The sequence below is a fragment of the Periplaneta americana genome, chromosome 13 (genome assembly GCF_040183065.1).
Source record: "Periplaneta americana isolate PAMFEO1 chromosome 13, P.americana_PAMFEO1_priV1, whole genome shotgun sequence".
Classification (NCBI taxonomy): Eukaryota; Metazoa; Arthropoda; class Insecta; order Blattodea; family Blattidae; genus Periplaneta; species Periplaneta americana.
Window position 1 is genome coordinate 27,863,962 of NC_091129.1, and position 25,953 is coordinate 27,889,914.

Consider the following 25,953-nt stretch of genomic DNA (forward strand, 5'->3'; position numbering starts at 1 on the left):
AACAAAAAGGGGAGAGGAAGGAAAAGAAATATATAGCCTATATTTTTACAAAACTATCGCAGAGAAAAGGGCTTACAACTGAAAGGAATCTGCGTTGAAAAAGTGCAATTTTAATTTATTTTTGAAACTAGACAATGTCCGACAGTCTCTGACATGTTGTGGTAGAGTATAGTACTTTCCAGAAATATGTTCGCGTTTTCCTGTGACGAAAGAGCTTTCAATATTGAATCATATTTTCGCACAGGTACTGTCGTCCGTTTGCCTACGTCGCATCCCGGTTTCCCCCACCTGCTTCTGCTCGCCCCTCTGTAAAGTCTAGTAGCTGGGCTGTCTTAGGTCTTTTCTAAAATATTAATTTCTGTTAGGAATTGGACGTCTACGTAATATTATGAAACTGTTTAAAATAACTTAAATAAAAGGGGCTCGTTAAGTAATTAACTGTCACGTGATTTCCCTTCCCCTTTCTACAACCCTGCGACGAAACCACTTGAACGGACAGTAGATAGCATGTCTGAGTAATTTTATCTTTTCGGATCGGACAGAAGTGATGATTAAATTACAGTACGTAAGGTACTCTTTTATAGAGTAGATATAGAATTATTTCAACATCAGTTACTGATACGAAGGAATAAAAATGGTAATTGGCATCAGGTACAATGGTGTATAGTGCGATAATATGCAAAAATAATTGAAGCCTGTATCGAAATGAACGGCTAACATTTTCAAAAATGTGTTTAAATATCCATATTACGATTATTTTTCAATTTAACTTTATTCTCTATATTGTACGCTAAAGTGCTGTAACAGTACAATATACACTGCATAATTAATACGTCCGAATGGATAGCTCAATTCGTGAGTTTAAAACACTCATCGTTAATGTTGTACTGTATTTTGATTAAACAAAAACCTAATGAAAATTATCAAACTCAAAATCGCGATATTTCCTAGTTTACGTAAATGGATGAAATACTTTTCTTCCTTCCTATACCTGGTAAAGTGATTTGTATTTTACGCCAGTATCATCGAAATCCAGTCTTGGAAGGGGGAGCAAGCGGTGTTTCCGGTTCTAGACCTTTAATCCGAAGATATAGCCAGGTTAATATTAAAAATGTTAGTAAAAATAAAATGATGTCCCTGTATTAACATAGGCCACATTATATCACCACATTGATCACAAAAAATGAAAATATGAGTTCTATAGCTCCAAAACGTGTCTTTCCATTTTTGATGTTCATTCAGAAAACAAGACAAAATAAAATAACGATATTTAACACTTTATAATAAATAATTAATAGTACATAGGAGGATCGAAAAGTAACGCACTGCAATTTGTTTCTGGCAACCTATTTAATAGGTAAGTAGAACAAAATAATGCACAAGAAAGCTACAGGTTTTACCTATATTTCAATACAGGAACCAAGTCCCTTGATACATTTCTCCCATTGTGACATCAGATTCAGTACACCTCGTTCATAACGCTCCGTTTTCTGAGTGAGTCCGAACCGAAGCGTTGGCCTCATAGGAATTTATTCATTGGTCCGAAGAGGTAGAAGACGGTGCCAAGTCTGGGCTGTAGGGTGGATGTTTGCCTATATTTCAATTGGACTTTTTCGCTTTACCCACAAAAAATGCACTACACAAGTAGACGATGCTAGCACACACGTCATTTTTACTCGGTAGTTATTGCTCGTTAAGCCAGGGTGACACCTGATCGAACCATTGCTGTCTGTAGCGCAAGATTTGAACTGTCTGCCAACTTTGAATGTCCTAACCGACATAGTATTCCATAAAGAAATTTTTGTGCGTTACTTTTCGATCCTCCCTCGTATATAGGTCAGGATAGAAGCTTATTAGATTACTTTCTTCAGTAATGTTTTTGTTTAAATGTTAAAGTTGGAGAAGGCACATTTTGGAACTATATCTAGGAGAAGGAAAATTTTGGAACTATATCTAGGAGAAGGCATATTTTGGAACCATCACAGTTGAATATAATTTGGAAAAACACAATAATTTTCAATGTAAATTAAATTTTGTATTACAAGACTTCAAATCAAAAGTTATAAACACTGTCAATGAAGTAGTTTAATGTCAGTGATTAGTAAAAAACTGAAAACTTACTTTAAAAAAACTCAAAATATTCTCATAACTAGAAACCAAAAGTTAGATATTGTTGATGAAGTATTTTAAGTTCAATGATTAGTAGAAACCTCATCATCATCATCATCATCATCATCATCATCATCATCATCAATAGCAGTCTTGGATTAGGCCTTCTGGCCTGTCCGCTTCCAGAAAAGTTCTTTCCATCTCTTCCTTGGCCTTCCGATGTCTCGTTTTCCATGAGGTATTATAGTCGAATAATCTCTTGGGTAGCCTATTGTTGGACATTCTTAATACATGTTCATACCAGTTGTACCCGACTAAATTAATTCAAAATATTCTCTTAATGAAACATTTTTCAAATGTTCTTAAGAACAATGAATTGATTCAGAGTCTGGTTCACCAGAACATTCAAACTTTGATTCAACTTTCTGAGCTTCATCAGCACGATTTGCATTCAGGAGGTTCATGTAGAAAGATAATCCGGCCTCATTTTTCCATTCATCAAATGTTTTGCTACAAATTTGTTAACATCATTAAATTTTGCTTCTTAAATGATGTTCCCTTTGCGAATAACTTAAAGCTCAGTATAACAAATGTTGTTCATATTTTTGACAACACGGAGTATGGAGTAGGCAAGTTATGGAATACATTTTGGAGGATAAGACCATTTTGGAGCATCAACCATATTTCTCTTATTAAATTTAATGAGAGAAGAATGTTTTTGGAACATCATTTTGTGACAGTATATTGTATATTGATCATAGTGCAGTAGTGTACTTATATGAATTTTCTTTTTTTCCGGGATAAGACAAGTTTCGGAACTATAGGACACATATGCTCTATTCCGAAGATTTGGGTTAATTTTATTATCTGTGGCAGTATTTCAGCAGAATTGTATTTCATGATACAATATTCTCATTTTTTACGCATCCTCTATCCACTTTTTATAGATGAGAATGATTTGGGGCTCTCTTGATGGCTCTCTTGATGGCTCTCAGACATTTATTGTACACGCTGCCCATTTAAGCGGTCCGTAGTTCGATTCTTTTTTTCCCAATCATGGTGGAAAAAAATAACAGACACAGACACACACAGTACACACTAGGCCAGGCCTGCACTAGGTTTGCGCTTTCCGAGCCGGCTCACAGCTCACGAGCGGAATGCAGATATTAGCTGCGCTCTGTATAGGATGGACTGGAAGAAGGGGTGATCTCGTGCAAAATATACAGAAAAGAAAGTACTATTACGAGTGCTTAGGAAATGAATTCCCGTTCAGTGTTTGCAAACCTATGGACTATTATTAATTAATAAAGAAATATTTATTTTACAGAAGTAATAGAAATTCTATAGCTACTTAAATGTACGATATAATTTTGTTATATTTTTATTTATCAGTACATCAAAACGAGGTTTTATTCTGTTGGCAGTTGAAAGGAACAATAGCTTACTGATGATAATGAAACATCAGTTACAGATGTTCGATGTCTGCCTTTATTAATGTTGATTATAGAAAATAGTTGCTCACAAATACAAATGTTGAGCCAAGCATAGCAATCATTTTCACAGCCAGCCTGTGTAGTCGTGGATATTATTCCTAATGTTTAGTCTTGTAAAACTCAACCATGCTAGTAGTATTATTCAAACGATCTTCAGCCCTTAGGTCACATTGAAGATCAATAAGTTCGAGCTGTAAATCGTTAAATGTTAAATGTTACGTTCCGTCTTTTAGATTCCTCGATACTGTACTGTAGCAGTAGGTAAGCAATGTGAAACAGTTATTGAGAATAGGCTTACACACTGCACTCCACTAGATAGAAGAGTGGTCGTTTTCCTCTCCTATACCTACAGCAAGTCTATGTCATTCTGACGTAACTTCCTAAAATACTGGGTGTTCAGTTCAAAATGTGTCTTGGCTCGCTGTATGCCGTCATGTGGCTAGCTGATGAGCCTAGAGAATTCAATCTTCCTACACTTCCGCAGCTCAGGTGTATAATCTAAGAGGCAGAGAAGTTGCCTAGCAAGTACGGCGTTCATTCTGAAGAGTACGTGCCGATACGTACGGTAACGCCGGTAGTGGCAGGAATGTGAACTGTCTGGAAATACGTACTGTCGGAATATGGGGAGAGGGTTAAGACGATTACTTACGTATTTGTTGACATTAACTTCGACGGTCAACATGGACACGGAGCATTTGATTTGTGTTGTGGAATGTTACCGTACGCAACCGATGATAACAAATACCCTTCGTACGACTTGCCGGCGCAAAACACAGTTCGAAAGAGGTTATGGTAGCACACAGACCGTACAGACCGCCATCTGTTGCTACGACGTTCAAGTTATACCTACACGTTCTCAAGTTCAGATTGAAGAACGCCTTAAATAATAGGCAACTTCTCTAACATATAAGCTGAAACTCGCTTCAAATCGGTGACCCAACAACAGTGACGTCATGACACACTTTGAAATGAACACCCAGTATAAAACGTCTTTGATCTTCCTCTCCGTTTCGGCGAGCGGTAAACACATCTCTCCCGCTCCGAAGGAGCGCGCGCGCTCGTTGAGAGCTGTTTTTGTAGGCGTGCACTAGGCAGTAGAGCAAGTGAACAGCTTCAAATACTTGGTTTGGGTGTACTATAAGCAGTAACATGAGCTGCTGCCAGGAAGCCAGAAGGAGGTTAGCAATTGCCAAGGAGTATCATCTGCGGACCCTGGAAAAAGAATTGAGGAAGAGACTAGTGAAGTGCTGTGTATGGGGCAGAAACATAGATATTACGTCAAAGTGAAGAGAAGCGACTAGGAACATTAAAAATGTGGATATGGAGAAAAATGGAGCGTGTGAAGTGGATAGACAGAATAAGAAATTAAGCTGTGTTGGAAAGAGTGGGTGAAGAAAGAATTATGCGGGAAACTGATCAGAAAGAGGAAAAGGAATTGGGTGAAGGATGCACTGTAAGGAATGGTGAACGGGAGAAGAGTTCGGGGCAGAAGAAATCAGATGATAGACGACATAAGATATATGGATCATGTACGGAGACAAAGAGGAAGGCACAAAATAGGAAAAATTGAAGAATACTGTGTTTGCAGTGAAAGACCTGCCCTTGAGAATAACACTATAAATGAATGAATAAATGAAAAGAACCTATATAAGGGGAGTGAAAGCCAAGGGAAGAAGATGAAATACGCCACCGAGTTTCCGAACTGAAATCTAGTATGTACACATGCTGATTATCAAGTTTTGACTGGTTAACAACACATTGTAAAATCATGCAATTGAAGGTTAGGCCTAACACAATCGATTCCAGTATCAAATTGTCACACACCACGTGTCAATTTGGAAATTTATGGAGTTCATTAGGAAATAACAAACGAATAATCCAATTACCATTATCCAACTAGTTAGCGGTCACCAAATGTTAGACATCCCATTAAATATATGTACGTTCTGACGTGACGTATGAATTTTTCAATTATTTACTACAAGTAGGGCACATAATTCTGAATTAATATGCATACAAGAATGAAGACAACGTGGGAAAGTATCTAAAGGACATTAGGTACTTTCTCAAACAATATGAAGATGCATTGAATTCAGTAAAATTAGTCAGTATCCTTAAATTAAATCTATTTCCTTTACTTCAGAAAATACAGTGTGTTTATAAAGTCTAGGTATTTTTTTGGAAAACGTTAAGCAATCTCACTTCTGTTTACAGGTACCAAGATGTTGACTTTAGAAGAAAAGCAGCTACAGCATGAGGAAATATCCAGTTACTGATAAACAGATCGGCCACCCATATATAATGAGAAAGAGTGGATATAAGAGTAAAGCCAGAGTGTGTAGTCCTCGCTCGAGATGATCACTGTGGATATGCTGGAGAAGGTGTTTAGGACTACGTTGAACATTGGGACACTTGTTTTGATATTGATGGTGTTTTGTGGGAAAGCGTTGCTTTTGTGGTCTGATATCTCGTCTACAGGTTACTAGCTTTTATTTTGTTATTACCAGGCTTCGAGACTTCGGACCCAATAGAGCAGTTCAGTGGGAAATCCGCATAACGGCGTACTGAGTATAGTGGTAAAGCGTATATAGGGTGGGGGTACTGTAGAGTGAATGCCAACAAATACGCAAAGGAAAACGCTCTGGATTTGAAGGTTCTGACGAATAATTTGGTTTCCATACAAATCTATTTTCAAACTGTGTCTGAAACTATTACACGGTTAGAAAAGTCAGAGCACGAGATGCCGGAAGCCCTCAAATTAGTTGAGGAAATGACACACTGAATTAATGAGACACCAAGTACACCGGTTACTGAAAGTGTAAAACAGAAGTGGAAATCAATTTTATGTAAAAATAACGGATATGGATCACTGTGTAATATAAACAGCAAATTAGTGGACATAGAGTCACCTGAGAATAAAGGACTGTCTCTTAGTGACTGCAATGATGTTAGATTTTTTTTCGTTTTGCTCCTATCACGTCATGCGACGTAGAGCGCAGCTTTCCATAGTACAAATTTTGTTTGGCAGATAACCCAAAAAATTTAAGTTTTAGACACTGAAAATGTATCTTGTAGTACATTGCAGTTCCCTACTGTAACTGTACTTCCTAAAGACGACCAATAGGATAAATGAAGAAATTAAAATTGCTACACATTTCCACCATTAACACTGTGTATAATTAAACACAAATGCTTATAAAAGACAGGAGAATAAATGCTTTTCACATTCTTTTGACATTGGTATTGTGTAATGTATATTTACTTTCAGAATGTACATATGTGTCTGTTCCCCCATACTACCGTACTCTATTCTAAACAGCAACGTTGTTACCTCAGCGCATCTCTACCTTTCACTACCTGGAGCGAGTCAAAACCTATAGTACATGCACAGTAAACTTATTGTATCGGGTCCAAAGTCTCGAAGCCTGGTTATTACAGTCGCGTCGCTCTTATTTCCGGCGTGACTCCTCCTCTTTCCTTACGCCTTAGGAAGTGAAGGCGTATTAGAAAGTCTAGGTAGGTAGTACCGTTCGCCATTTTTGTTCTTTCGTTGCCGAGCTACCAGTCGAGGAATCTATTTGCCGCACCGTTAAACATTATCATGTCGTAGCTCCTATGATAATAATTTTTAGTAGGCTATTTTACGACGCTGTATCAACATCTTAGGTTATTTAGCGACTGAATGAGATGAAGGTGAAAATGCCGGTGAAATTAATCCGGGTTCCAGCACCGAAAGTTAACCAACATTTGCTCATATTGGGTTGAGGGAAAACACCGGAAAAAACCTCAACCAGGTAACTTGACCCTACCGGGAATCGAACCCGGGCCACCTGGTTTCGCGGCCAGACGCGCTAACCGTTACTCCACAGGTGTAGACCCTATGATAGTAAACAAAACTCACTGTAATTGAGCAAATACTTGAGCGGCAAATAATGTTCTCGTGTGGTTTCTGCGAACGCCAAGGAAAGAACTAAAATGGCGGGCGATTATATTAAGTATTTATCGAGCCTTAGGAAGTGCATAACGTCATCAGCAGCGAGTGACAAGACGCATACGCCTAAATGTAGCCGACCTGCAACGTGATTGGCTGCCGGAAATAAGAGCGACGAGACTATAGATGTCGATTTCCAAAAAAAAAAAAAAAAAAAAAAGTCCTGGAACTATATTTTATGATATAAATATATTTAATGTAATTTTATTTACGAAATTAATATCGTAACAAATATTATCAATAGGCTATCTTAAAAAATTTTGAGATCTACTAGAAGTCACACAATCAGCGATTTCTTTCATGGACTTCATGGACTTCTTTATGGTGGACCTTCAAATACTGAACATAAAATATTTAACATAAATATATGAGTATTACCAAGTGGGCAATATTTCACTCTCCTATAAATTCTATTATCAATAAAGGTAGATATCGGATTTGAATTTATAATTGAAAGCAATTCTATTATCCAAGATTAAACAACTTTAAAAGTAATGCTATTGTGCAAAATTAAACAATTTTAAAAGTAAATTAATTTCAACACAGGAAATATGACTTATTCTTCTAAACTTTCAACAACTACAATAAGAGATGACCAGAAGATGAAGATCTCCGAAAGAAGAATTTGAGAAAAATTCTTGGTATGTTACTGTATTTCTCTCAGCCACTTTATAATTCAGAATATTAATAAGCAAAGATATTCAGTCTTTATATCGCTGGCGTTATTAAACAACTGTTATGAAACCCAACGTAATAACAAAAGAAAAAAATGAAGATAACAATTTAGGTACGAAAGGGGGAACAGAGATGCAGAAATTAAACTGAGAGGGATTCAATCCGGCATCGGAACTGGATTCCGGTGTAGCTTAGTGGATAAAGCGTAAGGACGTAGAGCTCAAAACCCGGGTTCGAGTCCCGGTACCGGAGGGAATTTTTCTCCCATATTCCCATTTTTCGCAACTTAGAAATATAGTTAATACCACCACTTTGATGTGTTTACAAATCCAACCGAAAAACCAGACATTAAACTTAATAGAACAGTATAAAATATACAGACACAAAAAGACATCCACAAAATATTCTCAACACCAGTAGCGGCCGGTGATCGAAATCCTCGGTGAGGCCAGATGCAACTAGTTTAATTGCTTCCGATAGGAAATGTTTGTTTATGATATTAATTATTATTATTATATTATTAATATCATTATTACTGTATTATTATTATTATTATTATTATTATTATTATTATTATTATTATTATTAGTCTACTCTTATTACTATGAAGAAAAATAATTTCACTCACCAAATAAGCTGTTATGCTGTAAGTTTCAGTGATTGTTTCACCATATTATGTGTTGAAATTCCCCTTTCTTTCTTTTCTTTTTATTTTTTTCCTTTGACAGCAAAAACAAGGCCAAGAGAAGTTTATTTTGCCTCACATTATCACTTAACCATTTATGTTGCCCATACCAGGATGCAATAGAAACTCGCGTTTTAAGATTATGTGTCAGAAAAATTATCAGCGATGTTTTAGGTATTCTCTCTCTTTATTTAAAACTTCCTTTCTTTCAGTATTATTTCTTCTCGAAAAAGGACACTCTAACAATGAATTAACTACACCAGCATTATTTCTCTCATTTGTTTCTGCTTATATTTTCCCAAAATGCATAACAACATTGGCCCAGATTCACTACTGTACTACGAAGTACAATAGTAGAACACCCTCGCTTATGTCATAAACTGAGACATAAGGGAAGAGAATCGAGTAGGTCTCTGCCTGCCAAAGAGCTGGAATTTTGTTATTTATGGCCTAGTTAGGAAAACAAGTCACCACTGCTATTCCCACCCAACTCTACCCTTGAGGCCGGCCCATGGATGGGAGGAGTGAAACCTGACCAGGCCAGACGAATTGTGCCTCAGCTACAATGTTTTAAGCGTAAACTCAAAGCCCGCGAAAGGACATGAAATGCATTAAGCCAGACCCGGCACGAACGATTCTGGCCTCAGGAACAAATTTTACTGCAAAACAGGTCTATATACATCACAAGCCAGACCCGACACGAGCGATCCCGGCCTCAGGAACAAATTTTACTGCAAAACAGTTCTATATACATCAAAGTTTTCAAATGCTTCTACAGCGATATATGCTACATTCAAATAACTAATATATTATATAAAAACACAAAATTTGATTTCAGTTAAGCCAAGTGACTGAGGCCCGGCCTCACTTGCCTCAGTCAATCAGCCGCCACTGCTCAACACACTACTAAATTTCAGAACACACACCCTATTTGACCCCACACTACCAGACATAAATGCACTCCCCATGAAAACAACTGAAGAAACCGGAAGAAGCAAGAACCTCACTATTTGTGAACATGGCTAACATAGATATGAAGCTAGTCAACTATGTAATTAATTACAATTTTGAATCTAGTTTATTTTAACACATAAGAGTGTTTATATTAACTATAGGCCCGTTTCTAAGTAATATAATGTGCTAAAAGTGAGTAATCAAGATAAAAAATTAAGACTCTGATGAATCTTATGAAAGTAGGGAAATCTGCTAATTACAGACTTTGCCTGTAATTACACAATGATCGAAAGGGATAAAATTCGGTGTTGAATCTGTCAGATCTTGAACACAAGCAGCGTCAGTGAGTGACACTTGTTCAGAGTCTTTTTCTTCACTCTGCCGACATTCATTACGACAGCTCACTACTGTAATTCTGAATTTTAATGAGCTCTAGCGATTCGCAATATACTTTTTCATCCTGCTTTGTATTAGTTGAACGTAAACTCAAAACAGGACAACTGTAAATTTGTTCAGGAAAAGTTACTTTGTAACTAGTTCTTGATTAAAAGTTGGAACATGTTGTGAAGGCGGAAAAAAGAATTTTAATCTTGTTTTCAGACGAATGTAAAAAGTATATTCGTATATTAGGGAAATGAGTACTTCTTTTTGCTCTGAAATAAACAATCGATATTTACGATACAAGCGGATTAAGAGAATTATCAATATATTCGTGTGAAAGTTTGCACGAGTGCATAGCACGAATCTTGTAACTAAACAAGTATATTAATATGGTGTTATCTTACAACCCATTTATTGTACGCTATTTTAATTACACCCGTCCAAAAAAAAAAACAATAAGCAAAAATAATCTTACGTTAAAATATTTATCGTTCTTTTTTAATATACAAGGCGCATCCAGAAAGTAAGTTTCCCGATTTTTTCCCCTTGAAAGTAAACGTAATTAGCCGTGTCAATTGCTAATGCGTAACAGATCTATGACGTATCAATTATATGCCAGGCAGACAGGTCCCGCCTGGTGGCAGTAGCGTGGCAGCAGTGGTCCGAAATGGAAGCTCTTATTCCATCTCCCGCCGCCTGCGAGGTTTGGTCGGTGATAAAGTTATTTAATGCACAAAGCATTGCGCCAATTGAAATTCATCGCCAGCTCTGTCAGGTCTATGGGCCGAACGTCATGAGTAAGCAGATGGTGCGTCGCTGGTGTAGGCAGTTTTCCGAAGGTCGTCAAAGTGTCCATGATGAAGAGCGCAGTGGGCGACCGTCCCTCATCAACAGGGAAAGGATTTATATGTAAATACATATTTACTTATAAAGCTAATATAATTTATATTTTGCATTATCTTTATGTTTCACAATGTGTAGGGTTGAAAAATCCTACTTTTATTTTCCATATTTTTCCATATTTTAGAGTTTAGTACATATTTTCGTTAATTTCCATATATTTTCCATATTTCATATAAAACAGTCCATATTATATTAGGTTTAACAATAAAACAAAACAAAATTCCATTAACTTTTAAAAATACATTTCAACAATAGAGATTTAAACACATGTTCAGTAATCCCTTTAACATCAGAGTTATTTGAAAATTAGCAGTCCTATCAACAATGGGAAAGTAAGTTACAAAACTGTATTAATTTAATTTAAAATTTTTAACAGACTTCAGTTGTGCAGCTCAACAGTTAAATGCCAGTCAGAGTACACATAGGTTCAGTTTTGTAAATCATACTATAAAGACGGTAAATATGCCAAAAGTACGTCATTCAGTCAATTTAAAATCAAAACTAACAAGTTACATTTCAGAATTTAAAGAAGATGGTTTATCAACTGACAATAAAATATTATTTTGTAATTTGTGTCAGTGTGCAGTATCATCTACACAAAAGTTCCTGGTGCAACAACACATTACAACTAGTAAACATCAGGCCAACAAACAACTAAATTCCAAGCAGAGACAATTGTTTTTAACACAACCAACAACATCGAATGTAAGATCTGAGTTTAACATCGACCTGTGCCGTTCTCTCATCTCTGCTGATATTCCTCTCTACAAACTAAAGAATAAGGTCTTCAGGGAATTCCTTGAAAAATATACTCAACATACAATCCCGGATGAGTCAACACTTAGGAAGACGTATGCTCCATCCATCTACGATGAGACAATACAGAAGATAAGAGATGAAATTGAAGATAGTTCAATTTGGGTTTCCATTGATGAGACTCCCGACAAAGAAGGTAGACTTGTTGGTAATGTAGTTATCGGTTTGTTAAGTGAACAATATTCTGAACGAATTCTTTTACATTGTGATGTTCTAGAAAAGTGCAATAACAAAACTATAGTTAAACTGTTCAACGAAGCTATGGGTATCCTGTGGCCAAAGGGTATTATGTACGATAATGTGTTATTCTTTATTAGCGATGCTGCCCCTTATATGGTCAAAGCTGGACAAGCATTATCTGTTGTATATCCTAAATTGACTCATTTTACTTGTGTGGCGCATGCATTTCATCGTGTGGCAGAAGTGGTCAGAGACAATTTCCCTAAAGTAGATTTGTTGATTTCATCAGTGAAAAAAGTATTTCTCAAAGCTCCCAGTAGAGTTAACGTGTTGAAAGAAATGTACCCTGAAATTCCATTGCCACCAAAGCCAATTTTAACTAGATGGGGTACATGGCTAGAAGCAGTTGAATATTATGCCGAACATATAGACTCTATTAACAATGTTCTCCTTGCATTGGACTCTGAAGATGCAGTCTCAATTGATACTGCGAAAACAGTTACCTGTGACATAAGTGTGAAGAATGACTTAGCTCACATTCAGCATACATTTTCATGCATCATAAAAACGCTCAAAAGTCTCCAAAATAGGCACCTTTCACTATCTGAAAGTTTTGAAATTATAAATAGTACTGTGGAACAACTGAATCGTGGTAGAGGTAAAGTTGCAGATGCAGTAAGAGCTAAGGTGGACACTGTACTTTCAAAAAACCCTGGATATGAAGAACTACAAAAGGTTGTTGCTGTGATGAGTGGTGAATCAACAGTGAAGATTAACTTGGACTTATCCCCAGCAGACATTGTGAAATTGAATTATGTACCAGTTACTTCTTGTGACGTCGAACGCTCTTTTAGTCAGTATAAATCTATCCTCAGAGACAATAGAAGAAGATTCACTTTTCAGCACTTGAAAGAAATGTTTGTAACCTATTGTTATGGTAACAGACAATAAAAATTGTGTTTTGTTGAAACTACATTGGAAGATAAGGTACGTCCATTATATTTTTTGTTTAGTTTGATTAAAATGTACCAATATTTAACGTACATAGTCATTTTTTTATAATTTTAAGTCCATATTTAATTCCATATTTTGGTAAAAATCCATATTTAATTCCATATTTTGGTAAAAATAACTACATATATATTTACATATTTCATATATTTTTAGTCCATATAAATCCGTTCCCTGCTCATCAATAATGATCGTGTTGAGCTGATGAGGCAGTGCATCATGGAGAACGGTCGCTTCACGATTACGGAGCTGAGCAGCCATTTTCCGCAGATATCGCGATCCTTGTTGCATTAGATTGTCACTAAGCACCTGCTGTTCAAATAAGTGTGTGCCAGGTGGGTGCCTAAAAACCTGATACCCGAACACAAAATCCAATGTTTAGGAGCAGCATTGACATTTCTGCAACGGTATCACTATGACGGCGACGAGTTCCTCGACAGGATCGTCACGGGCGATGAGACTTGGATTTCGCACTTCACCCCGGAAACCAAGCAGGAATCAATGCATTGGCGGTATAGTGGATCTCCGGTCAGGACGAAATTCAAACAGACGCTGTCGGTACGGAAAGTGATGTGCACGGTGTTCTGGCACAGGAAGGCATTCTGCTCATTGACTTCCTTCCAAGAGGTGAAACAGTGAACGCTGACCGTTACTGTGAAAAACTGCAAAAATTGCGACGTGCCATCCAAAACAAGAGGCGTGGAATGCTTACTGCAGGTGTTGTGCTCCTCCATGACAATGCTCGTCCACATACGGCTCGGCGCACAGCAGCTGTTTTGAGGGAATTTGGCTGGGAGTTGTTTGATCAGCCACCCTACAGTCCTGATCTTGCTCCCAGCGATTTTTACATTTTCTTGCACCTCAAGAAATTCCTGTCCTCCGGTGAGCGTTTTGGCAACGGCGAAGAGCTGAAGACGTCTATCACACGCTGGTTTTATCCACAGGCGGCAGAGTTCTACGACAGAGGGATACAAAAGTTGATCCCACGATACGACAAGTGTCTGAATTCTGATGGTGGCTATGTTGAAAAATAACTGAAACATTGCTGTACCTGTTGCCAATAAATGTTTTTCTGAAAGTGTGTGTTCTTTAAAAAAAATGGGAAAACTTACTTTCTGGATGCGCCTCGTACATTAAAAATTTACAAGATGAAAAATGTTATTATGATTTCAGTTTAAATGTGTGTAAATAAAAAGTTTCATTGTGAGTCCTGATTTTTATTGTAAATGAATACGTCAAGAAAAGAAAACTGCAATCACTTCAGGTATTCAGATAAGGAAAATCTCATCCAGAGAATTGGTGTCTGGAAAGGTTTCCAAAATGCTGGCTGCGTTTCCACGTTGGATGGCTATTCCTATTCGTTGCCGTAGGTAACTGGTGAAGTGAGGGTCTCCAGTAACATTCACCGTACTTCTACCAATTTCGGAAACCAGGTCTTTTGCTTCTTTACACTAGAAGCCTATTGTTTCGACAGCAAAGACGATGAAGATGTAATTGTCCACTAGATGCACGTATTTATGACATTTACTACGTACGGTTTTTTTTTTTTTTGGTGAGCAGCAGAAAAATAGAGATTAAAATATAAAGTTATAATTATATTATTTTGAAAGCGCTGTACATACACACAGGTACTTAACGCACAGCAACTAAAAATATCAAAGAAGATATGAGAAGTCGTGTTTAGTCTGAATACTCACTTAAGTTTAGCAATATATCTCCACAATATGAAAATCAAAGATACGCCATATCTCAAAATTCCGCAATAATCCCGAATAGTTTCAATAAGAAACTAAGAATCTGTCACAAAGACAGTGGCAATTTTCCAGTGCTTTCATGTAATGCAAAACATCAAAATGAAAAATATATTAATAAGCTTAAGTATAAGAGCGTAGACTATACAAGGTTATTCATTATTACGTGTAAATACTTTATGTTTGTAATGTAGAGGTGAAACTAAGACTTAAACGTTCTATACAACTTTTCTCAAAACCTTTAATTCCAGAGTTAACGTCATTTTGCGTGGAACTTGCGCTCCCAAACAAAGAAGGAATAACACACCAAATGTAAACTAATCATCACTTTCGTACAGTGCATTTGGACTTCAGTACAAAAACAACCAAAGTCACTAAACCCATGTCCTCGGCAGTCCACTTATGCACGTTTTGTGAACTAAAACCAAACACAGTAAAGAATGTAATGCAATTTCTTCTAGACTTTACACATTTGCACAATTCTTAGAGCAATGCATGTTCAAAGTGCTGTCCCTCAACTTGAAGACATACCTGTGCTCGCCGCCTTAGTGATCTCTGAACGTTACACAGCCCGTTCAACTCGATACGAACAATTCCACACGCATGTTCAATTCGCTGTTGTAGTACTTCTACGTTAGGTACAGCAGAGGCATACACTAACGACTTCAGGCGGTCTCGAAGGTAGAAGTCCAGAGGATTCATGTCCGGTGATCTGGCTGGCCAAGGAGTTGGCCCTGTGCGACCTATCCATTGACCTGGATACGCAGCATTGAGATACGCCCTTACGTTGCGGCAGTAATGCGCAGGAGCACCATCGTGCATAAACCATAAGTTCACTCGCGTTGCAAGAGGGATATCATGTAGCAGACCATGCAATTCGCGTTCAAAGATTGCGAGGTAGATTTCCCCATTCAACCGCGGAGGTAGAACTCGAGATTCGAGTAACTGATTCCCCACAATACCACACCAAATGTGTGGGAGAACAGTAATGCCTGTGCAGTTACTACAACGTAGGTTCCGTCTACTGGAACTCTGGAATTAAAGGTTTTGAGAAAAGTTGTATAGAACGTTTAGTCTTAGTTTCACCTCTACAATACACACAAAGTATTTAATAATAAATAATAATAATAATATTTAACCTGGCAGAGTTAAGGCCGTAAGGCCTCTTACATTCAACCAGGATTAAAACTTACTTACATAGTTGAACATTCAACTGGACCGGAATTAAGTAATTACATACTGATACAATTTAGGTACATAATGAGATCAAAAGAGGTTGTTACATAAAAACGTACCTTATAAAATAAAAATAAACATAGTGGAATATTATTAATGTTGTTAGAATCAAATACGAATCACATAAAAACAGAAGCCGATAATTCAATAAAAAATGTACAGACAAAAAAAATAAACACATTAGTATACATATTAGTATTAGATTACAATTAAGTAGGATTCACATAATTAAACCAGAAACCGACAATTGAATAAAATGTACACAAAAATAGATTAATAATAAAAAAACAACACAGTGGGATACATATTGGGGTTAAGTGATAAATAAATACGATTTACATGCTTACACAATAAAAATGAGAAACACAAAAAATAAAATAAATAAATACAGTGAATCACATTCCATTAAATATTTGCAACGCGTTAGGTCTGGCAACTCATCATAAGATATTTTTCTAATTTACATGTAAAGGAAATTAAAGTTCGGCAGCCCTTGACTTCAGGCGGCAGAGAATTCCAGTGACGAGAAGTAGCAACAGTGAAAGATGAAGAATAAAGAGATTATGTGTGCAGTGGCATTTCTAGCGTGTTATCATAATGTAACCGAGTATTTAAGTTATGATACCGAGAAAGACTGTAGAATCGGACAGATAAGTAAGAGGGAGTAGAGGTGTGCAAAATTCGGTATAAGAGAGAAAGGGAATCTAACTTTTTCCTTTCTTTTAACCTTAGCCACAACAATTTATCGAAAGAAGGCGAAATGTGATCGTAGTAGCGTACATTACAAATGAAACGAACACACGCATTATGAACACGTTGCAGTTTCTGGGATAAATCCACCCCGAGATCACTGAATAAAGCGTCACAATAATCGAAATGAGGCATAATAAGAGTCTGTACAAGCATCTTCTTTAATTTAGCTGGATAGTGGTACAATCGTTTTAATGAGTGAAGAGTATTTACACTTAATAATGAATCACCCTGTATTAAGGCTTCAATTTCTTGAACTTGACACACCTATAGAAGATTTGCTGATTCTAGTCGCCTTTCTCAATCATTTCAAACTTTTCTTGTCACTTGGTCAAATGCTTAGAGTTATAATTTATTACTTGAATTTTATAGATTTTCTTATACGACAACATCTAGCCGAAAAATGACTTCCTTTTGTCACTTATTAGTTTTATGGCACTGAAGTTCCCAACTGTTAACCAATCTGCTTCCTTCATCGCAGTTTTTCCAAACTTCATGTAAGTGTACAGGCAGTGGACTCCGAGAGGGGGAAGATTTAGTGCATAATTTTCTTTGGACACGACTGCAGTAAATAATTTCCATTTTCGGGGTAATCTGTTGCCCCCCGAAGCTTAGGGCATACCGTAGTTCTTTATTACGTAGCGCAATATTGTCATAATTTTAAGAACGTTGGGGTCCACATTCCACAATAACTCAGAATTGTCTACGATTTAAAACCTTCCATTTTACACTCCATAAATTCAGTGGGTTTACTTCATGTTTGCGATAAAATTTACCCTGCTCGAAGTAAGATAGATTTTACACACGTACTTTAATACTATCATATTCATATGGAATGGTAGGAGTGCACATGATTTTCTTAAAATATCTGTGTAGTATTTATACAGGATAATTCGTACATATTACTGGTATGGTTTAAAACGTGCTTCATTGTGATTGAAATATTGGCCATCTTCAACCTTAAAAAACGTAGTCATAAAATGTAAAATACATTTAATTTAGGTAATATTCTGTGTAGGAATGATTCAGCAGTTATTAAAACATGTATCTTTTGTATGAAAGCCGCTAATTGGAAAACGAATTGGCTGAAGGAGATGGAACGAGAAATAAGCAGATTAGGTCTAAATTGGCTATGGAGAGAACTAGGGTCTGTAAACACGAAAACTATTGGGAGAATAGTAAAAGAGAGGGCAAACGAAACTTCGAGACAAGATATTTTTAGTAATATTAAAGACCTAGGATCATTAAAATACTATAGCGAGGTGAAGCAGTTTTGGGAACAGGAAGAATATGTTAGACTAAATTCAAGGGAAGAGAGAACGGGAATGGCATGGTGGAGATTAGGTATCTGGGGACTCAAGAATAAGAGAGGGAACGTAGAGAAGGATAAATGTCCTTTGTGTGGACTAGCTGAAGACGCAATGCATATTGCGTTAAAGTGTCAGGCAACGAATGATTTGAGAAACAGTTGGGTGGATAATTTTTTTTTTTTACAAATAAACGCTATAGTAGCTTATAAAAAAAATAAAAAAAATGAATGGTCACCTAAACGCCAGCAATTTGCATAAATTAGGAAAATTTCTTTTTAGAGTTAAAATTAGATGGGAAGAGAAAGTCAAAGCTCTAACGGAGATGGAATTATAAATGTTGAGTAGTCACACGATAAGAAACTACGAAGAGTAGTCAATGAAGTTAACACAATAATGCTTAGGAGATTGAGCATAAAAGTCAAAAAGCTAAAGTATGAGTTTTAAATACAAGAGCTATACTTATTATTATTTGATCATTGCTATTATTATTATTATTATTATTATTATTATTATTATTATTATTATTATTATTATTATTATTATTATTATTATTATTAATATTATTATTATTGCTTACTTACTTACAAATAGCTTTTAAGGAACCCGAAGGTTCATTGCCGCCCTCACATAAGCCCGCCATCGGTCCCTATTCCGTGCAAGATTAATCCAGTCTCTATCATCATATCCCATCTCCCTCAAATCCATTTTAATATTATCTCCCATCTACGTCTCGGCCTCCCTAAAGGTCTTTTTCCCTCCGGTCTCCCAACTAACACTCTATATGCATTTCTGGATTCGCCCATACGTGCTACATGCCCTGCCCATCTCAAACGTCTGGATTTAATGTTCCTAATTATGCCAGATGAAGAATACAATGCGTGCAGTTCTGCGTTGTGCAACTTTCTCCATTCTCCTGTAACTTCATCCCTCTTAGCCCCAAATATTTTCACAAGAACCTTATTCTCAAACACCCTTAACCTATGTTCCTCTCTCAAAGTGAGAGTCCAAGTTTCACAACCATAAAGAACAACCGGTAATATAACTGTTTTGTAAATTCTAACTTTCAGATTTTTTGACAGCAGACTGGATGATAAAAACTTCTCAACCGAATAATAACAGGCATTTCTTATATTTATTCTGTGTTTAATATCCTCCCGAGTATCATTTATATTTGTTACTGTTGCTCCAAGATATTTGAACTTCTCCACCTATTCAAAAGTTAAATTTCCAATGTTTCTATTTCCATTTCGTACAATATTCTCGTCACAAGACAAAATCATATACTTTGTCTTTTCGGGATTTACTTCCAAACCTATCTCTTTACTTGCTTCCAGTAAAATTCCCGTGTTTTCCCTAATCGTTTGTGGATTTTCTCCTAACATATTCACGTCATCCGCATAGACAAGCAGCTGATGTAACCCGTTCAATTCCAAACCCTCTCTGTTATCCTGGACTTTCCTAATGTCATACTCTAGATTAAGAAAAGGAAAACATTCTTTCAAAATTAAAGTGGAGTACCGGTAATAAATCTGTGTTTGCCGAAGTGCAAGTAGACCTATTTTATTTTGTGAAAATAATTATTTCCCCAAAACAGATTAATTCCTTTTGCCTAGGCTTCTAAACGTCACATAGTTGTCATATGTGTCTCTCTGTATTTGTTTACGAAATTCAATGAAGTCGTAAATATCCGGATGAATGGCGGAGGAAAGACTTTTAAGTGCTTTAGGGAATGACGTCATTTCGGCGGATGAACAAGCAGTACCGTGTCGGATTTGAAGATATGCAAATAGGAGGCAATTTACGTAAAGATCTCTAGTTAACTGAAGGTAAGTTACGTACTTATAAAAAGATAACCAGCCCCCTTAGAAGGAACTTAAAACAATGGGTTATCGACGCAAACACTTGCATAAGATGGATAAGATAAGCTCAAAGAATCCCTTTAGGGCAAGGGCCTCCTACCTCCTGGTAGGGCTAGCTCTAAAACATCTCACAGGGTGAGCCAGTCCTTGTGAGCTACTGTCCATTTACTGCGACCTTATACATTTACACTTGCTCTTTTTAGTAGCTTATATCTACCTTATATTAATACCCTACTCTAGACACTTGTACATCAATATACTTATATCTACAGATCTCGGATTTTATCTCTGCCGGTGAATGGCAGTTGGGATTCGGGCGCTTGTCATGGTTGAGGGCGTTGAGTAGGCCTACTAGTACAGCAAAACAAAAGACATCTGGTCGCATTGCTTCCAACAGAACTGGTTTCCTGTTAGTAATGTGTATGTCGGAAGTCGGTTCGCATCTGCAATATTGCTAGAGTTACAGTTATTATTATTATTATTATTATTATTATTATTATTATTATTATTATTATTATTATTATTATTATTAACTAACAGCTTGCGAGATGAGATTCATGCGCCGAACAGCTGGCTACAATAAATGGGATCGAAAGGAAAATGAAGATATCCTTCAAGAACTTAATGTGTCACCAATACTGGACTATATCTCCAGATATCAGTTAAACTGGAAGGAACACGTCTCAAGATTGGTTTCATCCAGGATCCCTAAAGCAATAATGAAGTATCGTCCAAATGGGAAACGGTCACTTGGTCGACCCATGAAAAGATGGCAAGAAAATCGCTTTTTCAGGCCGTAACAGTTCTTTTGGGACTAGTACTTGACAGGATGATGATGCTTATTATTAATATAATTATTACTATTATTGTTACAGTGTTATAGAAGTCTAGCTTATAATAGCTAGTGCTTTAGTTTCGTAATTACTAATAATTCATTGTGTTATAAATTGTGTACTGGTAGTCATTTTAATTTCCAATTTTTCATTGATCAAGTCCAAAGTTAAAAACAAAAAACTGGGTGATAAAAGTCGAGAGTTGGTGGCTAATGTATTAAAGTTTATGAAGAATGAAGCAGATCGTGGTAACTTCAGTATTCCTGTCGCTAAATCACAAGAGAGGACAGCGGCTGCCACAGACATATCTGAGAGAACGGTACGTGTGATAAAACAAGAACTATCCGCAATTGAGAAAGGGGAAGCCAGTTTGTCCATAACACCAGATAAAATTCGCGAACGTCGTAAGACTGTTACGAACTTGGACGAATAGCAAGGTAGTGATGGTGAGGATGGAGTTGACCATTTGCAATAATCCTGAAAAGAGACGTACAGGTATGCTTTATTTCAATTTATTTATTTGGTAGGCCTACAATGAGTAATTTTCATATTGGGAAAACCATAATAATACTTCATAACATTGAGCTTATTTTGTTAATGTTACAACAATTGTAAAAAATACTTGAATGCTCAGGGTTAAGCATTTGGGCGAACATTCTTTCACAGACTAGTACAATCGCTGCTTTCCTCTCTGCCGCAGACAATGACGTCGCCCACCGGCAGAGATAAAATCCGAGATCTATACACACTTGTTTCTAACGCCTTAACACTACTATTCAATTGAGTTCATTGTAACCTAATATTAATTCCTTCCATCTGACTCTGACTCTCTCTCTCTCTCTCTTGTAATTCTCATCCAGTTTGACTCCCATCCCCCCACCACGGCGGTTGGAAGTCGTCCATTATTTTTGTGATCTGATTTCTTATTATTTTCATAAATATTTTTTATACTGAGACATCATTTTATTTTTACTAACATTTTTAATATTAACCTGTCTATACCTTTAGACAACCGGAAACACCGCTTGCTCCCCCCTCCAAGACTGGAGTTCGATGATACTGGCGTAAAACACAAATCACTCTACTAGGTATAGGAAGGAAGAAAAGTAGTTCATCCATTTACGTAAACTAGGAAATATCACGATTTTGAGTTTCATAATTTTCATTAGGTTTTTCTTTAATCAAAGTACAGTACTGTATTAAGAATAAGTGTTTTTACTCACGAAGTGAGTTATCCATGCGAACGTATTCATTATGCAGTGTATATTATACTGTCTACAGCACATTAGCATACAATATAGAGAAAGAAGTTAAATTGAAAAATAATCATAATATGAATATTTAAACACAATTTTGAAAATGTTGGCCGTTCATTTCGATACAGGCTTCAGTTCTTTTGTGCATATTATCGCACTATAGACTATTGCATCTAATTCCAATTGCCAGTTTCGTCCTTCGTACTAGTACCTCATGTTGAAATAATTCTGTGCCTACTCTACGTACTGTAAATTCAATCTTCATTTCTGCCCGACCCGAAAATATAAAATTACTCAGACATGCTATCTACTGTCCGTCCAAGTGGTTATGCCGCAGGATTGTAGAAAGGGAGGAAATCACGTGACAGTTAATTAGTTAACGAGGCCCTTTTATTTAAGTTAAATTAAACAACTGTATAATATTACGTAAATTTCCTAAGAGAAATTAATGTTTTCAGAAAAGAACTAAGACAGCCCAGCTATTACAGAGGGGCGAGCAGAAGCAGGTGGGGGAAATCGGGATGCGACGTAGGCAAACGGACAGTACCTGTGCGAAAATATGATTCAATATTGAAAGCTCTTTCGTCACTGGAAAACGCGAACATATTTCTGGAACGTACTATACTCAGTAACTCAGTAGTGCTTACTATCTGCGGTCTTGGTTCTGTGTGGAGTTGGAACTTCCTTAGTAGAAGGGGTACGAGTGAAGTACATTAAAAAACTCAGGTACAATATAAATTGAAGTAAAAATAAAATGATGTCCCTGTACATTCGGCAGTAAGCTTATTTTCTGTAATTATTAAGTTTCTCGGTTACCTTTCTTGTGAAAAAGAATAATGGAGCTTGTGTGCTATTGTTAAGTATACCTTCTGTTATGATGATTTTATTTAAGATTTGTGTTATGGTCTCTTAGCTGCGTTCCGCCCTCTGCAAGTATACATTTGAAATGCCTTGGCCGTTCTGTGTCTGTTGTTTTTGAGGTGCGCTATGGTATCTTATACAGGGATATCATTTTGTTTTTACTAACATTTTTAATATTAACTTGCCTATACCTCTGTATCAACGCCGTTTGCTACCCCCTTCCACGACTGGCCTTCGATGATACGGGTGTAATATACAAGCAAATCACTTTACTAGGTATAGGAGGGAAGAAAAGTAGTTCATACATTTACGTAAACTAGGAAATATCGCGATTTTGAGTTTGATCATTTTCATTAGGTTTTTGTTTAATCCAAATACAGTACAGTATTAACAATGAGTGTTTTTAATCTCGAACTGAGCTGTCCATGTGGACGTATTCATTATACAGTGTATATTACTGTATACTGTCTACAGCACATTAGCGTACATTATAGATAATGAAGTTAAATTGAAAAATAATCATAATATGGATATTTAAACACATTTTTTTTAAATGATGGCCGTTCATTTCGATACAGGCTTCAGTTCTAATGTGCATATTATCGCACTATAGAATATTGTAATTAATTCCAGTTACCAGTTTGTCCTTCGTACTAGTAACTCATGTTCAAATAATTCTGTACCTACTGTATAAAAGAGTATCTTACGTACTGTAAATTCAATCTTCACTTCTGCCCGATCCTAAAAGATAAAATTACTCAGACATGTTATCTGCTGTCCGTCCAAGCGGTTATGTCGTAGAGTCGTAGAAAGGGAGGAAATCACGTGACAGTTTATTACTTAACGAGACTCTTTTATTTAAGTTATTTTAAACAGTTATATAATATTACGTAGACGTCCAATTCCCAACAGAAATTAATGTTCTCAGAAAAGAGCTAAGACAGCCTAGCCACTAGCTGGCGAATAAAAGCTGGTGGGGGAAACCGGAATACGACGTAGGCAAACGGACGACAGTACCTGTGCGAAAATGATTCAATATTGAAAGCTTTTTCGTCACTGGAAAACGTTAACAATTTTTGGAACGTAATGTTTACTATGACCGTAAGGCTACTATGACTATATGTTGTTTTGGATCTGTGTGGAGGACGGTTGAACTTCATTAGTAGAAGGGGTGGGAGTGAAGTACATTCAACAACTCAGGTATAATAAAAATTGAAGTAAAAATAAAATGATGTCCCTGCACTTCTCGTTTTATTATGAACGAGACTTTCGCTACTTCTTCTGTATTGAAGTCTTGGTTTCTCAGTATTGAGTTACTGTCATATAGATTCTAGTGCATACAAATTTGTGGCCTGAGTAATTTTTCCCTCCCTTGATCTTATAGTCTCTCCTTTCTCATCGTTTGCGCCCAGAATCTAATATTTTCCCCCTTTCTGGTTCTTTCTTCACACTTAAACACTTGAATATCAGTGTTATAATAGTTTTCGGGCTAGTGTTAAAAGTATATTCGGCACTGTACAGTAAGTCAGTTATTAACACGCTGTCCTAGTTTTAGCGAAAATTCCACAACTTGTCATTTTTAATGCAACAAAATTGTCATTCTCGAAAAAAAATCACCCAGTTTCCCTAGAAAAAAAATCGCTTCCTGTCACTTCCAAATTTCACCAATGATATCGTTTTATACCTACCATTTGCGAATGACTAACAATTCTCAATTCTCACAAAAGGCTACGAAAAACCAGACTCACCGCATTGTTTAAGGCACAAATGGGACACAAAGCATGGACCGACATCAATGCTAGATTAGCAACACCATCACACTTAGGCAGGGCAGATCATATTTGGAAGTTTAAATGTAGAAAACAAAGAACGGAAGTGGCAAACTTTTCCTCTGTTAACCGCACAATAGTAGACTGGAACAGCTTACCTGCAGCAATCTTTCAGGGTGGTCCTCTCAAAATCAATGCATTTAAGGAAAGGTTGAGAAGTTTAGAGTGAAAATGTAATTCTAGGCCAGGATAATTATCTAAGTTGTGTCATGTAATTAAAGAAGTTTATGTGTAATTAATTAAGATCATATGTAATTTAGTTGATTTGTAAATAAATTCAGGTGTAATGTAATTAATTAAGATGATATGTAATTAAGCTGATTTGTAATGAATTAATGTGATATTTAATTACTTAAATTGGTAATAGTTGGGTGAAATAGAAGTACTTGTAAGTTAAGTTTACTTTTGCTTATTGTAGGACTTATTATAGAATAGTTTTCATTTATAGTCCTAGGTTTATTGCATCTATTTATTTATATTTATAAATAAAATTTAGGTTTATTTTATTTTATTTATTTATTTTTTATTTTTCTTATATTGCTGTAATTATTGTACAGGGATATCATTTCATTTATAATTCAATTTTTATTGTACCTAAGTTTTTGAAGGTACTTCACTCCCACCCCATCTACTAGTAAACTTCCAATCGTTCTCCACACAGAACCGAGGCCGCGTATGCAGTACTGAGTTAGTGAGTATAGTACGTTCCAGAAATATGATCGCGTTTTCCAGTGACGAAAGAGCTTTCAATATTGAATCATATTTTTGCACAAGTACTGTCGTCCGTTTGCCTAGGTCGCATCCCGGTTTCCCCCATCTGCTTCTGTTCGTCCCTCTGTAAAATCTAGTAGTTGGGCTGTCTTAGCTCTTTTCTGAGAACATTAATATCTGTTAGGAATTGGACGTCTACATAATATTATACGACTGTTTAAAATAACTTAAATAAAAGGGCCTCGTTAAGTAATTAACTGTCACGTGATTTCCCCCCTTTTCTACGACCATGCGACAAAACCACTTGAACGGACAGTAGATAGCATTTCTGAGTAATTTTATCTTTTCGGATCGGGCAG

At 36.4% G+C, this 25,953-nt stretch overlaps 1 protein-coding gene across 7 annotated transcripts in view; it reads right to left on the bottom strand.

Annotated features, from left to right (window-relative positions):
- Positions 1 to 25,953, bottom strand: part of sand (sandman) — a 1,680,707-nt gene that overhangs the window by 819,059 nt on the left and 835,695 nt on the right. The window lies entirely within an intron of this gene.